At 45.6% G+C, this 17,670-nt stretch overlaps 2 long non-coding RNA genes across 2 annotated transcripts; one reads left to right on the top strand and one right to left on the bottom strand.

Annotated features, from left to right (window-relative positions):
* Positions 1-4,661: 4,661 nt before the first annotated feature.
* Positions 4,662-5,862, bottom strand: LOC133221891 (uncharacterized). The gene is made up of 2 exons (XR_009728098.1): positions 5,162-5,862; positions 4,662-4,988 (listed from the first exon to the last, which is right to left on the bottom strand). It is a non-coding gene; the product is annotated as an uncharacterized LOC133221891 (long non-coding RNA).
* Positions 5,863-10,576: 4,714 nt separating this feature from the next.
* LOC133221983 (uncharacterized) lies at positions 10,577-12,419 on the top strand. Its single transcript, XR_009728144.1, has 2 exons — positions 10,577-10,766; positions 12,003-12,419. It is a non-coding gene; the product is annotated as an uncharacterized LOC133221983 (long non-coding RNA).
* The last annotated feature ends 5,251 nt before the right edge of the window (positions 12,420-17,670 follow it).

The following is a 17,670-nucleotide window of genomic DNA, read 5'->3' as shown; positions in this document are numbered from 1 at the left end:
TCAGGTTGGTGATGCAGGCTCTGAGCGCTTCTCACATGATTTGTTATTTGTAGCTGGCCCTGTCTGTTCTGTTTGCCAGCTGCTGCCTGGCTTCTGTCAGATTCCTCTTGGTCCTACCCTGCTGTCCCTCTTGCAGTGCTTCTCCACAGCACAGTGGTGGTGTTCAAGGCCAGGCTGGATGGAGCTTTGGGTGACACGGTCTAGTGTGAGGCATCCCTCCCCATGGCAGGGGTTTGGAACTACAGGATCTTAAGGTCCTTTCCAACCCAAACCATTCTATGGAAGAGAAGTAAGGGGCTTCCAAAGCAAGAACCACCTCAGCTGTTCATGGAGTTTAAGGTCCAAATCCACATCTACCAGTTACCTTTACTTGTCTGTGTGAAATCAGAGCTCCACAGTGCCATGTGCTGGGCATGTACCTGGGGAAAGACACTCTTCACCCTCAGAAACTCATATTTCACTGTCACTGTATGGGGTGGGTATGAATCCAGTCAGGATTCTGCCTTCCGTGCTCAGTTATTAGACAGGAGTGATGGGTAAACACTAGCTGATGTATCACGCTCATCCTTACATCTGTTCCTTTCATTTTCCTTGGGCCAGGAGAAATGAATAGCAAAGACTCCTCCTAAGCTTGCTCAAAGCCAGCTTCACCGCAGAGTGATGCAGGATGGGTGGGTAGCACAAAATCCTTCTGAAAAGCATGAGAAATTAATATTGCTGGACCTACAGTGTTCCTGTGATCATCTTTAACCTTATCTGGGTATTGGCTGCTGTGGTGCTGGGCTGGGAAAGGGGCTCTGTGGGCTTTGCAAGCCAAGTCGTTGTGTTGCAATCTGTTTTTTAAAAGAGGCAGACTTATTCCTGAAATAAACATTCTGCCAATGTGCAGAAGGATTTGCTGTATTGTATGCGCATAGCTGTGTAATTGCCTCTGAAATGCGCAGCCTGGAACATCTATTACTTGACTAGCATAAACTGGGCAGTGGTAGATGCTGAATCTGGCACTTTTGTTTGACTCTTATTGCTACTTTGTTTGCGTTTTTTATATTCCTGTGACAGATACTTCAATCTACTGAGATTTAGGCTGAAAGCCAGCACAGGGAATTAATATTTATTGTCGCTGCAGAGTTCCTCTATTTGACAAGGTGCAGCGTATGGTGTCAAATATATTCCTAACAGTCTGGAAATGATAAAGCTCAAAATTCTTCTGGCTTGTTCCTAACCCCCCTAAGAAATAAAGTTTATGCTGATGGGGGTTTGGTGCTCAGGTGAGAAGCTGCACAGCAGGAGGAAGAAGAGGAAGGTGTTAACCATGTGCAAAATGCAGTTCTATTTGTACCATTGCTCTGTCCAGTGCTGTCTAAGGATCTTATTTATACACTCTTCTGCCTGAGTCTGACAATAACTGGGAGCAAACAGCCTCTCTGTGATGGTGGTTAATGATTTTGATGCTTTTTATTGCATTACTTGCATTCTGTTCGGTTTGATCAGTGATGTTTAGATACGTGGGGTACAGGGTGACTCTGTTTGGAGACTGAACCTGCAGCATCAAGGGATCCCATAATTCATACCTCCATGTACCTCCTGCACGAGCCCCATGTGTCTTTTCCACTGAAAGATGCCAGATAAATGCAGACGTGACCCAACATAGGGTGTTTCAGGAGGCTGCTGCTGTGATTATATATCAGCAGTGCTGGGAGCTGCATCTGAAGCTCTCTGAAAGAAAGAGGAATCTTCCTCTTGGCTTAGGCGACCCTTCCAACTCTGCATTGCTTTGAGGAGCTGAGTATGTGCCTGGAGGTGTCTGTGACCTTCTGGGAGGAGACGGAGCAGGGATGCTGGCTGGTGCTCCTCATTAGTCCTGTGGCTCATCAAGGGAGCCACGGAGAATGGGCAGCATGGGATGGGTGGGTGAATGTGTAGCATTCATGTACAGCATTCATGTAGGACAATTCTGCTGCTCCTTCTGGCAAGGGATTGCCTCATTCTGTGGCTTAAACACTGTACTTGGAGCCTGGAGGACTCAGATTTATTCCATGATGTCTCCATTCTGCAGTGCAGAGGGATGTTATATTCACCATCTTGTGCAGGATGCTGAGGAACTGCTCAACTATAATTTAATTTGGTTTAGTTCTTTAATTAAGCCAGACTGGGCTTTGTTCCCACCTGTTCGATAGAAACCTCAAGTGACTGATTCTTAAGAAAATAATGTCTGAGCTCTGATCCATTTTCTCTTAGCTACACAAGGTATTTAGTGGAGTCTCTTCCCTTCACATATTAAAAAGGCTGAACCAGTGTAATATGGATGAACTTGCTTGAGAACAAGGCATAAAGCCCCAGGAGGTGTTGTATCTCCTGAGGACTTCCCAGGTGTCAGCTACCTTAAGACAACATGAACTGATCCAGCTGTCCTTGCTGTATTAACTTCCTTTAGAGCCAGAAGAGGGAGATTCTACCCCAGAAGTAAAAATACTGAACCAAGAAATGCTATCCTGGAAAGGAGTCCTGAAAGTGTAAGAAAGGGGGAAAGGGGCCTTCATCTTGATGACGGTCATGGAGTAGGGCCTTCCAGGTTTTGTGCCCCTCAGAATAACATTAGATAACATTAACTTGCCCTTCATATTAATATTCAAACACATAAATAACCTGTTGGAGCAGAGGGAGCGTGGATGCTGTTTTACAGTCCAACCCCTAAAAAGATGCCATTAAGGTGGGAAGCAAGGCATCTAAAATCTCTGTCAAACAGCATTATCAAAAGGAAATATTTGCAGATTGCTACTATCTAAATAATGGGCAAATATTGCTCCTGAATTCTAAATTAACTTTTCAGTCCTAGCTCCATATTCTCCAGATACTGAGGACTTTGTGAGTAAATGCGTTTGAGATGAGGAGTCATTGCCACAACAGTTTTGGAGGCTGTAATTTGTTTCATATGGCTTCAGGGTTTTTTTTTGGGGTTTAGGAGGGGGTTTTGTGGGTTTCCTTTTTTTCCTCGTGGATGCCTTCCTGATATTTCTCATGTCATTTGCCTAATTTGGAAAACATTCCTGGTTCCTGGTCTGGAATGTGGCATTTCGCAACTCTGTTGTTCAATGACATCATGTGGTTTGTTCTGAACAGAGCAGTAATAAAGAAGAGCAAGGGGAGTTTACCAGCCCTTCTATAATAAACATTTTATGTTAATAGACATCTTTTGGGGATCCGACCTGATTCGTGGGGTTTAGATTTTACCTGGTAAATTGTGTTTTCCATGGGTATAGGACAAAGAGTCCCACTTGGATAACAAGGAAACCACATCTCAGTTTCATCTTCCCCTTAGTGGTGGATGTGGACGCCTGCATTCCCCAGAGGAGAACAGGACTTTGAGACGTGGAGAGGAAATTCAGAGTCAGTGAAAAAGGCAGAAAGTGTTTGTTTCCCTTTTTTGCTTTTCTTCCCTGATACAAATAGGAACCTGGAGGAGAGGGCTGTGCTGATCGGAGGGGTGAGAGATGGTGAAGCTTATCTCCCCGCTGAGCTGTTCTACACCTGCTCAGCATCATTATAAGTTTAAGCTCTCACTTGCAATTGCACTTTCTATACAAGAGTCTGGTACTGGCTAAATAGAAGAAACAAGAGTGTTTCTATATGCAATTGCTTCTGGGTATGGCAGATTTCTGTATTTATGGAAGCCTATTACAAGAACATCCCCATTTGTGGGGAGGGCTCTTCATGCATTGCTTAGCAATGCATATGAAGCTCAGGCTGCCCTTTCCTTTGTCAGAGGAAAATCGTCAGAGGCTCTCTGATGGCCTCCAGGCAGCACCCAGATGTATTTTTAGCTCTCAGAATAGGGGAGAAATTGCACAGAGAAGAAATAAGCAAAGGAGTTGAAGCTGGCTCAGTCATTGGATTTAGGCAAGCTGGATTTGCAGCAATGAATACACGTTTCTGTGTGAGAAATGGAATGTATACAAAATGAGGCAAATCACCTTCCCAAGGATTTTGTGCAGAAGTAATATACCTTCTGGATAAAGAACAGAGTTCCACTGAGAAAGGAAATAAAGTGTAACCTGTAAAGGATCAGTGCTACATGAGCGCACCTCTGACGTCTCACAACTAAACACCCAGCCTACTGGCAGAGATAGAAATTCAAGGAGCAACCAGGTCTCAGTCAGAGTCTTTGGGCTTGGATGTCAGACAAGAGAGCACATGATAATTGCAAGGATAAATCATTCTTCCAGTGGCTATCGATAGATAACCTCCACCAGCAGAACAGCAAAATTGCAATGCTTCACCTACCACAAGTGGTCTGTGTGAAGCCCTATTGCTAATTAAAGACCGGTGATCTAGAGCAAGCTTCAGATATACTTGGACAAGCCTGTCTCCTTTGCACATTTCTAGTTAGCACATTATATTAGCCTGTTATTCCTATAACCTTTCTAAACCATTTATGGCTTTTTTGCAGACACTTAAAAGCTTTATTGCTGCCAAAGGCTTGCAATTTAAGTCTATGATAAGCAGCAGCTTTCCTTTAAACAAAGGTTGGTGCAATCATTAAGTCGGGGTGCAGAGATTATCTCCTGAACAGCTTCCTACACTATCACTAATACACAGTGTCGAAGTCTAGCAGTTAATCTGAAATAAAACCAGGGAAAAGAAGGACACCATTAAACCACAAATCTTTGTTTAGTTTGGATAACAATAATCAAAGAACACAAAAGGCGATTATGACTTTGCCTCCCACTGCTTCGCTGCCTGTTCACGCAGTACATCCTGCCTGGCCCGCTGAAGTGCAACCTGAAGGAAGCTGACAAATGATACAAGTCTTTATCTTTTTCAAAGATTATCTGCAGATTGTGTCCTTAGACTGTATTTCTTCATCCCTTCAACTGCATAAAATAAACTCATCGGGGTGGCAGCTGCTAATCTTGGAGCCTTAGATGGCTTCGGAGGTTTACTGATGATGTTAAAGGGACTGCCAAATAGCAGGACTCCAGCCAAGTGACCTGGATGTGAAAAGAGCAGAATTGCATTTTATACCATCTCCTGCTCCAGATGAACTGTCGTCACCCCCAGACATGGCACTTACTTCGTCATTGCAGGAGAGACAAGTCAGATTAGATCAAAGGGGAAATATGTGTGCTGTATTAGTATTCCTCATCCATCAATATCTGCTTACCTGTGTCTTAGAAGTCCTGCACAAGAAGCAGAGAATCCACCTGAGCAGGATGCTGCATTAGCACATCGTCATTGTCACTTTGAAAGCAACTCTGAGATGTCTGCACACCATTTGTCATGCTTTGGAACACATTGATGGTCTCCAGAAAGCCTGAAGCTCAGAGTTGCTGCGTGACTTGTCTATCCATTCCCTGGTGGAACACCTCACCCGATGGGTGCCGCCCCATCCCGCACTGTGGATTGGAGGGACCTCGCTGTTCCCAGGTGCTGTATTGTAAAGGATGCATCATGACAAAGTGCTACAGAAGAGATAGTTACTGAGAGCAGCACGCCTTGCCAAGCATCTGCTTGCAGTTCACAGGAGTCCCAGCACCCGACGGAACAGGGATGAGATAAACTGCCTCCTGGCTCTGCTGAAACATTCCCCTTTAAGCAGCAGCAGACTTTAATTCTGGTTTAACGGAGCAATACCTACAACTGTCATCCCAGCACCAGCCTTTCCCTGGGAATGACGGTGAGCTTGATTTGCCTTAAATAACTCCCCAGTGGAGCAGCTCCCCTGGAACCTGTGAGATCAAACCCTTGGCATCTTGTTACAGGAATCAGCAGATAGAGGATTAGAGACATGCAAGTGGCGCCCACTCTCTGGGGAAGACAAGGAAACATCTGTTAACATCTGCAGCCAGGCTTCCAAATCCCCAGTGTCAACCAGACCTAAACCTGTTTCATGGCAAGATGGATACCAGGAGGAGGACATCCCTAAAGGTGTACTGCCAAGGGACAATCCATGAGCTGCTGCTATGGTTTGCTGCTTTCAAAACAGACTGGATGCTGCAGCTCATTAGTGAGGATTTTGGTTGCTTTTGCTGTGATTTCCAAAGAAGGCTCTTTTCTGTTTTTACTTTAGAAACATGAAGCTTTATCTTTGGCTGGAGGGTGTCTGAGGATGAGTGGAGAAATAGTAGGATTATGACCTTACTAGATCAAAAGATAAAATACAAGCAATTGGGAAAGGAAGGATTATTCCTTATTTTGCTAGAAACCCTCTGTTGCTTGTTATCATCTGTTTAATTCAAATATCAGAAAGACACCTGGGGAAAGAATCTGGATGTTCAGAAGCTTCAGGTACCTCATCCCTTAAAAAAATATCACACCTACTTTCCACTCTGTTTAAAAATCAAAGCAGAAAAGGAAACGTCTTGATAGTTCTCAAACAGCAAACATGTTTTTCCAGCTAAATCTTCAAGCCTCTGTTACACATGAGGAGTAGGTGTAAAATGTATTTGTTTCCTTTACAGAGCACCTTTAAATCAACTCAATAAATGTCGCTTCCCACTACACAAATTGTCACTTAAACCAGCCTTTGTGAGCTGCAATTTCCACCCATCCCTTGGTTTTGCTGCCTGTAACACCATTTAAAACATTTCCAGCATCACTCCAAATGCAGCTGAGGGTTTTTGGAAGGAAGCACTTCAAATAAGGTTGGCTGTAAAGAATTTGCCTGGCACTAAACATCTGCTGTCAGTGCTGTTATCAGCAGAGTGCCACAAACCCTTCCTCACCTGTGGGCTGCTAATAGGTTTACTGCAGTTGAGATGAAAGATGCCTACTCCATAAGCCTATCCTGTTTCTCCCTATTCTGTTCCCCCAGTGCAAACACCTGTGAAAGAAGGTAGTGTTTATGAAGGCAGGAGTCTAACAGCCCTGTTTGGAGCCAAGCATAACAAACAATCCTCCCTAAGGAGGTTAATTCACCATGGTCCTAGCTGTGAGAATTTGCCAGTCTCGCTTCTACTCCAGCTCCTGTCCCCTGCGCAGTCTGCTCTGCCTCTAAGTCCTGAGCACCAAGACCCTTACAAGCACTTCTCCAGAGCCAGATGTACTTAATGTCTTCCAGTGTACCATTAACTTCATCTCAAACCAAGCCCCTTAAAATTTCAGTACAGCTCTACCCAGTGAATCCTTACTGTTAGAGTGAAGAACCTGTCAGAGCATTAAACCTCACACAGCCCAGGCAATGGGATACCCATTCTCTAGAAGAAAAGCTGATAGAAAAATCAACTCATTTGAATTCAGCTTGGCAAAACTTCCACTTCATGTCATGCTTTCTGCCAGCAGAATGCAAAGCCTTTTTATCTGACTAAACCACCTCCAAATCCCTGGGCAGTGGGTAATAATGTCGACTTCTGTAGAGTGCTTCAAAGCATTTCTTCAAAGCCTTCACTACCTGCACAACACCATAATGACCTTTATTTTACAGCGAGATAAAGCCGTGCTCAGGAGCAGTGCAGGCCAATGGAGTAAGGTTCCATGGCACAGTATGCTCTGCATGAGGATTTGTACATAATGCTTTGGATGAGCAATGGGAGCGGTAAATTGGAAAGAGCTTCTAGGTTACAGAAGAATGAAATCATGCAAACTGTTGTTCCACAGGCAGTAGCTAATGCCAGACAGGGTGGGGTGGACCTACAGATAAAGGTCATTCCTCTGCTCTCACCTAATACAAATCCTTTAGCACCTTTAGGTGCTCTAGGGCCACATAAAGCAGTCTGGTGGTGGGTTCTCTTGTTCCTGTTCCCTGCCTGAATGCTCCATCATGCTATGCCTCCAGGATATCCTTCCCTGGCTGCTGGTGAAAGCTCTTTGGTGGAAGGAAACTTGCACAGAAGGGCTCTACACAGGCTAAATTTGCCTGGTTCCCTCTAGGGCTTATAGATTCATGATCCGTTAGCAGTTGAGCGTGTCAGTAGGAGTCCTCTGCCTGCTTCTAGTCCCCTTGTCCTCCACTTTCCAAAAGGTCTGGCAGATGGGTTAAGGGAACCTCAGGCTCCGAGTCCGAAACCCTGTTTGGGATCCCTGGAATCCCACCTTAAATCCAGCCCCAAACACCTAAACCACAGGAAATACAATAGACATTTCCACTTGTGAATTTTCATGCAAGTGTAGATTTCATAGAAATAAGAGAGTTAGTTTTGCTTCCCTGAATAATCCACTCTTGTCAACAGAGGTTGCTAATAGAGGCTCTGCCTGGGCAGTTGGATGGAAATGAATGTATCGAGGAGACAAAGCCTTGTGCAGTTTGCAGATGTGACACTAGCTCAGTGAATGGAAATTATACATCCAGGTTTATTGTAGAAGATTCTTGGTAGATGTGTTTATTAAATGGCTTGCCTGCCAAAAGTGCTAAAGGATTCTCTGCTGTTTTCCCTTCTAGCTTGCTGTATCACGTATCTCTAGGGCTTCAGATGGAGCATCTCCACATACACTGCCCTTTTTTAGGCTTTTCCTCTTTGGCATGATCTTAATGAGCACCGCCTTTAAAGCCTACAGGCATCAGCAGATATGAGACTTCCAATCTGCCCTGCTCAGATTCACTGCACTGAGAGATTTTCACTCTTGAGTTTCAAGTCTATCCAAATGCCTTTACATGATCTTTCTGGTTTCCCTCGTGTTTGTGATCCCTTTCAACTTCATGTCACTCTTGTGAATGCCTGTCATCCTTTTGTTCAATCCTTCTTTAGAGTCATCAATAAAAATGTCAAAAAGACCAAAGACCTGATCTCTGGGATGCCCTAATAAACATAATTCTATAATACAACAGCTCCCTGCTTAGTATTCCTCTTTCTTTGCAATCGCTCAGCTGTGATTTGGTCCACGGACTATATCACTCAGATCATCCAAAGGGCTGAATTTTATGATATGATATCAAATGCTTCACCAAATGCAAACATGCTCATGGATTTTTAAGATCAGAAAGAAGCATGAGAGCATCAAATATGCTTCTTTCAGTCCTCGGTTGAGCTTGCTAATGGGTATCGCTAAAGCGTCTCTTCCAGGATGACTGGAGTTGAAGACCCCATGAGATGAGAAATCAAATAGTTTGCTTCATTAATCACACATATTGCTTTTTTGTGTGTTTGTTTTAAAAAACTTTGTGTTAAATTTAATCAGGCTTTACTTTCTAGGCATTGTTTCTGTGTCTTTTCTCTCTAAAGACTGTCTAGTAGCCGGTTGTTTCTCACTATGCTTATTGATGTTTCATGCAGTAATCTTTTGGGGTTTCCTTCTCGTTTTTTATTGACACTGCTCTTGATTCTGCAGATTTGTCTTTTCCTATGTACCTGCATGCAGAAGTCAGTCAGTCTCTGTGATGAGGAGGATGAGAACTGGAGTTCCTAATTCTCCCCATAAACAGCTATCTGTCAGCTGTAGCAAAGGCTTCCTTTCCTGCACATGTTGCTGTTGCTTGTGGGTCTGCTGATGAGCTTTAATTTTCATGTCTTTATACATAACTCATTTTTGATCATTTAAAAGGGGAACTAAGGTTCAAGATTATCTTTAAACAATGACCCTGATTCCCTGCTCACTCAAATGTGAGCAGATGCGGAGCAACTGCTTTGAAGTCAGTGATGGAAAACAGGTATAGATGTCAGGGGAGACAGATACACTCTTTTGATATCTCTGGAGCAGGTCATGCAGAAATAGTATCCCAAACAATATCTGTGACCAGCTGCTCATCCTGTGCCTCCAGTCATTCTCCACATACCTCTCATCCCATCTCCCAGCTGACAAGAAAACCAACTAGTCCAAAAAATGGAATTACCTGATTTGCTTCCCCATTATCCGAGGCTTGTAATAGAGATGTGAAATGACCTGCTGTATTTCAGCAGCAGAACTGAAGAGGCAACTTGAGTCTCAGGTCTCAATTCTCACTACATCATATTTCCATTTGCAAAGGTCAGGGTCAAGCCTGGTGGGGTTTTTTCCTTTGTTCAGGAATAGCTCCCTGGAGATTAAGTGGGATTCTTCCTGAGTTAAAGAAGGAAGGATGGGAAAGGAGAGAAAGATCCATAGGATGTAATGGAACAGCCCTACATCTCAGGTGGTATTATTGAGGATAGTTCTGCTGACTCAAAGCAGTTGAACACTGGGAGCATCCTGTGCCCATGCTCCAATGCCTCAACCCATCAAGTGTGGCCAGGATGATCCAGGTTTCATTCAGTTCTTTCATTTGAGCCTTCCTTCATGGCAAGGACGGTGACTCACCTGCTTTGGATTCCCCAGAGGCATCAGTGGAGGAGACAGGCAGCTTCTCCTCACACCCCTACCTGTGAGGGGTATTAATCCCACAGGCAGGGAATCAAGAAGGGAGAGAGATTTAAACATTACTTGCTCAGCCTCTGAATCCAAATATATGGGTGGCTGGGTCTGGGCTTCAGCCTGAGAGCTGTAAATAAGGACCTGTAAGCTATCTAAAGCTTGTAAATCTCCCTGTCACCCTGAGAAATCAACTGACATCGTCAGTCGAACCAGTCAGAACACATTTCATTACGCTCATTACTCAGGGTTGAAAGCAAACTGCAGCCTGCATTGCTTGGGCTCTGAAGAGAAAGCAGGGTGAGCACAGTACCCATCCAGGCAGTGAGTAGAGCTGAGGTGCTTCCTCTCCCGGGCTGCAGCATTAGAAGGACGTGTGTGTGTTTGGTTTCCTGGCATGGAGGTTGCCAAGGAAGCAGAGTCTCCTCCACAACCATCTGCGTTGTCTCGTACAGCATCAAATATGTCAAGGAGATTTCTCCCCTGGGCTATCATGTAGATGCTTGCTGGTGTGTTTGACTTGCATGGTAGTGAAATGCCATAAAGTTAAATGAATTATTCCAAAAGCAGAGAAGGTAAAATCTCTGCTGTGAGCTTAGTGCCATGGCAATAGGAAGTGATTTTTGCTCTTGGGTTTGAGTTTCACAGTGTCAGAAAGGCTCACATTTTATATCTGAGTACCAGGCATCTCCATCCTTGTTCTTGTGCCTAAGTGAATGTCAGCCCCAGGCAATGAACTCAGGCCAGGGCCCTGCAGCAACTTTTCACAAGCTCTCCAGCTGCCTGGCTTCCCATCCATGGCACCTCTTTGTAGACATGATGGAGGGCACAGGACCTGCCTGCAGCTCAGTGACAACAGGGTGAAGACATCCTGTCTATTCACTGTCCATCTTTTTGCAGCAGGAAGCGCAGGTTTCTCTGGGATGAAAAGGAGCAGCTTCTGTGAAGTGAGGAATGGGGAGAGTGAGTCAGGGAGCACTGATCCACATCCTGCACTGCACAGCACACTGGGGGCTTTTTGAACAGAGAGGCCAAGCCCTGGCTAGCAAAGCTACATCCAGACAGTTGCAGTGATGAATGGGATGTGATTCATGTAGCAAATACGCTCCCAGGATGGAAACAGCTTTGCTGGGGAATTGATGATGGTCAGCACAGGACAGTTGATCTCTCCTGGTTCCCTGCCCCTCTGCCTTAGATCCTGCAGGACATAGAGACCACAGCTCACCCTCCACCAGCCCCAGGGATCACCCAGGTTGTAGGAGTGACTCAGGGCATCTGCATGGCTGGCTCTATTGGAAGGATGGATCCATTTGTGGGCAGCTGAGAGTTGTTAAGGATCTTCATCAGTGTGGTTGGAACAGCTCTGCAGCCCCCCCGAAAACTCCCCATGGCTGTAGGGAGGCTGCAGTGACTTCATGCCACAGGCTTCACCCTCTGGGCTTGATAAGCAGATTGCAAGGGGGCAAAGGGGTCTAGAAGAAGGCGTTTCTTATTTCAGACCGCAAGTAAGAGTGGAAGTTGCAATAGGGCAAATCCTCAGTGGAAAACAGAAGGATAAAAGCTAGAGACTTCTGTGCTACTGTGTGAAGAGGTGTTTGGGACTCCAGGGATGAAATAGTCCTTTAAAGCTCCCATTTCATTCTGCATTAGGGTGTAGTCAAGAAACAATATGAGACGGTGTCAAAACCAGTTCTCAATGAATAGGAGGTTAAATCCAAGCAGTTTTATACCTTTCTTTTCCGAAGCTCAGGATCATCTTGCAGAACCTCTGGGGCTGAGAGAAGGGAATTTTCCTCCTCATTGGAAGCAGCATTGCTGTGCAATGCAGGCAGGCTGGGAAGGACCACGGAGCCTCATGTGGTGGAAGCACACCACCAGCCTGCCTCGGAGACTGCTGCTGCTGCTGCTGCAGCTTTCTCTCCTGCTGTATTTCAAGAGGGCTTTAGTAACTCTTGGGTCCTCTTAAAACAGATTGTCTGATTCTTGGCAGTATATTCTGAGCATCCGATTTGTTTCGTGGCACAGAAGCATTTGTGGACCATGATGTTTCTATGTCAACACATGCTTGAGGAGGTAATATTTCCCCCAGAAACGGTCGGTGTTAGAATCCAGATCAGAGCTCTCTCCACATCATTATTCTCAGTAAAGGACTATCTCAATAAGACATGCTGATATGTTTTCTCTAGGTGGGATTAAAAGCACTTCAGGCTCATGCACAGAATTTTGCTTTATAAGTCTGTGGGAGAGCGCATTTTCTCCACTCTGGTCCACTCTGGCGATGCTGCCTTTGTGAAATGGGAATAATAAACTTCCCCTGCCTCCTGACGGGGCAGAGAATTAACTCTTTGAAGTTTGTAAGGCCATAGAAATGCCTTGCTATTCTTAAAATTACTACTGCTCGGGGCTTTTAAACAGCTGCCACAATTCACTTCAATGGAGGCTGCCTTGAACCGGTGGGTGAACTGAACACAGTATATCAGGTGTTAGGCTGAAGAAAAGCTTTGGGATCTGTGAGGTTGAAAGGCACTATATAAATATGAGTTATTTGTAGAAATGGGTTTTATAACCCTATCATTCTCCTCTGGTGTACCTCTTAATCTAAGGGTTTCACTGTCCTTTACGAACACTTAACAAGACCTATATTAAGCTTCAAGCCTCTTCAGTGCTCATGTTTTACATTTACAGAGTGAATGCAGCAGGGACAGATCCGTTGTTTGCCCAGCTTACACAGCAGGTCAGTGATGGGCCTGCTTTGGTAATTAGTCATTCATAATGACCATCTGCATTGAAAATGGTGCAAGAAACAGCTTTAGGAAGAGGCGGCTTCAGCGCTTCATGGCTTTGGCAGATTCACTGCCTCTTCCTCTCCTTTAGGAATAGCTGATGGTCTCATTTAACAAATGTTAAAGCTGCTGCTGAGTGGACATGGGTTACAGGCACAAGGGCCAGTCCCTGAGCCTCTGCATTTGATCTGCATATACCTATTGTGTACCTTTCATAAACAGCAGGACAAGGATAACACATGAAATGTGAGTGTCGTCATTAATGCAGTTATGGAGGCACAGTGGGGAAACTGAGGCAATGAACGGGTATTATCCAACAATGTATGTGGCTCGCCAAACTTCTCATTGCTAGAAGGTGTACGATTTGGGCATATAAACATTTCCTGAAGGAAGATGCATGAGGGTTTCACTGCTCCTAGCCCCTATGTTTCTGGACTGGGAATCTTTTGAATCTGCGTTGAATCTTTTGGAGCAAACCCATTTTTCCTAATCTTTGATTAGTATTTCTGATGGAGGAAGAAAGAATCAAATGTTGATCCATAATGCTCAACAAGTCAGTTTAATCCTGGGTAGCTCTTTATGTTGCCTGTGAAGTTTCCTCTGGCTGCCCATCAGGCAGCTGCAGACTGGCTCACTCTTGAATTGCAGCCATAGCCCCCAGTTCTTACATGATCATAGGATCACAGCATGGTTTGGATTGAAAGGACCTTAAGATCACCCAGTTCCAACCCCCTCCCTCGGGCAGGGACACCTTCCACTACAGCAAGTTGCTCCAAGCCCTGTCCATCCTGGCCTTGAACACTGCCAGGGATGGGGCAGCCACAGCTTCTCTGGGCACACTGTACTTCACAGTGAAGGATTTGTTCCTAACACCTCATCTAACTCTCCCCTCTGTCCGTTTTAAAGCCATTCACCCTTGTCCTGTCACTACATGCCCGTGTAAAAAGTCCCTCTCCAGCTTTCTTGTCACCCCTTTAGGTACTGGAAGGCTGACGCCTGTGTCTGGGATGTGTTTTAGCACTGAATGGCTCTTGGTGCTCCAGCTGCTTCCCAGGAGCCCAAGACATTCACTTCTTTTCTCTCCTGCTGTCCCTGCTAAAACTTTCCCCAGTGTGCTGGCTCACAGCTGCTCTACGCTGCATCCTCTGCCTGGAAAGGACAAATCCACCCCTCCCAAGCCCAGACAGCTTCAGGGCATGAACAGTCTGATGAGCCTCTTGTCTGGGAGAACTGCTGCTGCTTTCGAGTTTATTATCTGTCAGCTTCAAGGCGGTACCAACACATCCTTTATGCTGCTGCAGGCAGTAGTGGGCACATATGCAGGGGTGCATGTGTGGATATGTGTGCTCTCCCCTATGGGTCAGGGACAGGACCTGTGTCCAAGTCCCTGCATGCTTCCACACCATCTGAATCCCTTCACTAGTGTCTTTGCCAAGTACCTATTGATTTCAGGCATGCTGAATACAGCCCCTTAAATGCATTTGTTGCTTTGTGTCTTCAAAGTACTCAAGGAGTATTATTAGCTAATTAATCTTCCTAGTGTGGCCTGTAAAATAGGTAAATATTATTCTTGTTCTGAAGCCAGAGACGTGAAAACAAGAAGATAGAGTGGCTCCACCAAGCCAACCCAGAACGCTGCGTTAAGACCACTAGTGAGGACTCCTGCTGTTGATGGCAGCCATCATCCGTGCTGCCACAGGCATACGTATGTATGGCATCTTTTTCTATAGGAATTAACAGTATGGATTGCATTTGTCATCATGGTGATATGCTGAGATGCACCTTGAACTTTGATTTGTAGCCCTGTAACCTACATGGGCTCCAGAAGGGACAAAGTGGAACATGGTCCTGGTTCTCTGCATCACTGTGTATTAGACGCTGAGCTCTCTGTGCTCAGTTGCATTTACAGGTGCCGTGTGTGTTAGAAAATGAGATACTGTGAGACAGCCTCTCCTTTTACAGCCATTTCATTTACAGCTGCCAAGTAACTTGGGTTTTGAAGAGGCATCAGAATTTAGGGTGTTTCCTTCCACCAAACCACTGGAATTCCCAGACAGTTGACCTGTGGAGGAAGGAGGGTTCCCTGGTGCAAAATAAAGCAGTTTATTATTGCTGTTTTCACTCTGAGCTAAGATTTCCCTATAAAAACACATAGCTGCCAGCACTGTGGGTGGACATTATTTGCCTTACTTTTTGAATAACCTACGTCTGTATAAGAAAAACACTCAGCCTAAGAGCTTGATGCCATTTAGGCCAGTTTCAAAAGTGAAACCATCAAAAGCGCCTTTGTTCTTTCTGCTGCTCCTGTTGTGTTACATAGAGAAGACAGAGAGCGAGGCTGCCCAAGCAGCAGCACAGAAGAGGATTAAACTCAAGGCGAGAGGCACAGACGATACCTGGAGGTGACACGCTTTGTACTGCACGTTTCATTAGCTCCCATGAAGCTCTTAGCTGACGCCTGTTCATTAGCCACCGACATCCCAACCCATTTGCCCATGTAGCTCCGCAAGGGATCCCATCGCTTTATCCCAGTGGAGCCGCATGCAAAGCAGGAAAGCTCCCGATTTCAAGGTAGGAGGTATCATTAGGGAGCCTGGTCCATCAATATTTCACTGCGACTCTGCTCCACGAGGGAACGGGCTGTGGGATGTTTCTCTGGAGCTCATGTGCTTCTTAAACTTATCTCCTTGGCAACTCTTTGGTTTAAACAAAGATTATTTTGGAACTGGAGCTGTCAAAAAAACGCAGCGGCTCCAGGAAGTTTTCTTGTTGAAGTATGTTGGCTCGGCAGCACCATCTTCTGTCCTGCCCTTTAAACAGCCTTGGATGTCACACTTCAAAAACGGGTGCATGCGCCTTGGTTAGGAGGGAACTATGTGAAAGAGATTGAGTTGATGTTTTCCATGCTGGGAGTCGAAGCCATAAACCAGATACAGCCCAACAGGTTGGGAATGTGAACAGCAATGCAAACGAGGGTGAGGTAAACCCTTCCAACAAGGGGCAAATTGCTCCAGGTCAAGCAGTTTCCCGGTGAGGAGCCTTTGCTTCAATGGTTGTACTCCTGCTCATAGGATTTTCACTGTGATGGCTTTAAGGGACCAGGAACTCAGTGCCTGCTCTGCACAGTCCATCTTGTGTGCTCACTGAGCTCTGCTTCCCTGGGGTTTTGGTGTCAGCTTTGCAGGGCTTTGAGGTGAAGACTTTCCTCCTTGCCACAGAAGTTGCTCCATGGTTGTGTTTTGGTGGTGGTGCTTAAATGCCAGGTCCCACTCAGCAAAGCCCAGGGAGATCCAGGGGCAGGGAGAGGGCAGAGGGAGGAAGGACTCAAAGGAGCCAAGGTGAAAAATCAGGAATTACAGGAGGAGCTGCTCCTCGTCCCACTTCCCCACAGCGCACTGGGATTCAGGCAGAGGTGGCACTGGGATTCAGGCAGAGGTCTGTGGCAGCAAGGTTAAATTAGGAGGGCAGCCACAGTAATTTCTCATATCTTTTGGCTGGCTGCTGTCTCCTCTCAACGTCCTGCATCCATCCTCTGCACCGGCAGCTCACCCCCTTTTACCTCCAAACACAGCTCAGCTTCTTCAGCCCACCATAGAGGCAACTGCCTGCATGTATCACTGTAGTGTGTGTATGAAAGAGAATATTCCTATTTACTTTTTACTTCAGAGTATTGTTGCAGGCCCTCCGTAATTAATACCAGAGCAGCTCAGCTCCTCGCATGGCATTCACCACACAAGAGAAAAGTGTTCTTATGAAAAATACAACAAAGCCCTCAAACCTAACACACAGACGCTTGCTTGTAAGAGACACTCTGTGGCAGGATTCTGCAACACAGCGATCAGTCTCGCTTTAATATGCAGGCCGGGGTAATGTAAGAAATACTTGGAGAGCAGCCACAGCCTTCACAGCAGCTGCTGTTACGGTTTTTTGTCAGGATTAAGTTCATTTCAATTATAGAAAGGCTTGTGATCACCTGCTAGGAGGCTTTCAGCGGTTCAGGAGGCTGAGGATGTGTATACAGCTATATTTAAATACCAAAAGCATCGCATACTCCGCCACCATCCCATTTGCACAGCGCTCCGCAGACATCCCCTAATTAAGTGTTTAAGTATAGATTTCTTCTTCCTTTATGGCGTGGTATCAGCGGATTTTCTTAAGGAGATAATTTAAGGGAAGCGTGGAGGCTGAGTACAACAGGCATCGTGCCTTGCGAGCCTTTGTTACCGCTTGCATTGCTCAGGCAGGGCCAGAAGAGGGCCGAGCACCGTACCTATATTGGTGCTGCTCCAACCCTGCACTTCATGCGACGCAGCCATGAAATGTTCCGTCCCAGTGTTAAGTGCTCAGAGAAAAAGGACTTTGATTTTGCACAGGGGGTAATGGTTGCACTTGATGATCTTAAAGGTCTTTTCCAACCTAGTTGATTCTATGACTCTGTGTTTCTATGACAATGCAGGCAGAAAAAAAAGCCTGAGAAACCTGTGAGAAAGCCTGGAGTGAGAATAAAAGTACAGGGAGCTGGGAAACATGGAAGCACTGGTCTATGGTAGGAGGATGCACAGCTCCACGTGCCTCTTCTGCCAACCACTGACCCCAAAGGTCTTCTCCATGATGCAACTGGACCTGAGCA

This window comes from Neopsephotus bourkii, unplaced genomic scaffold (genome assembly GCF_033783945.1).
Source record: "Neopsephotus bourkii isolate Nb327-2 ecotype Australia unplaced genomic scaffold, CSIRO-AGI_Nbou_v1 NB_1572, whole genome shotgun sequence".
NCBI classification, from domain to species: domain Eukaryota; kingdom Metazoa; phylum Chordata; class Aves; order Psittaciformes; family Psittacidae; genus Neopsephotus; species Neopsephotus bourkii.
The sequence above is the reverse complement of the archived record's forward strand: the minus strand, read 5'-3'. Positions and strand labels throughout refer to the sequence as shown.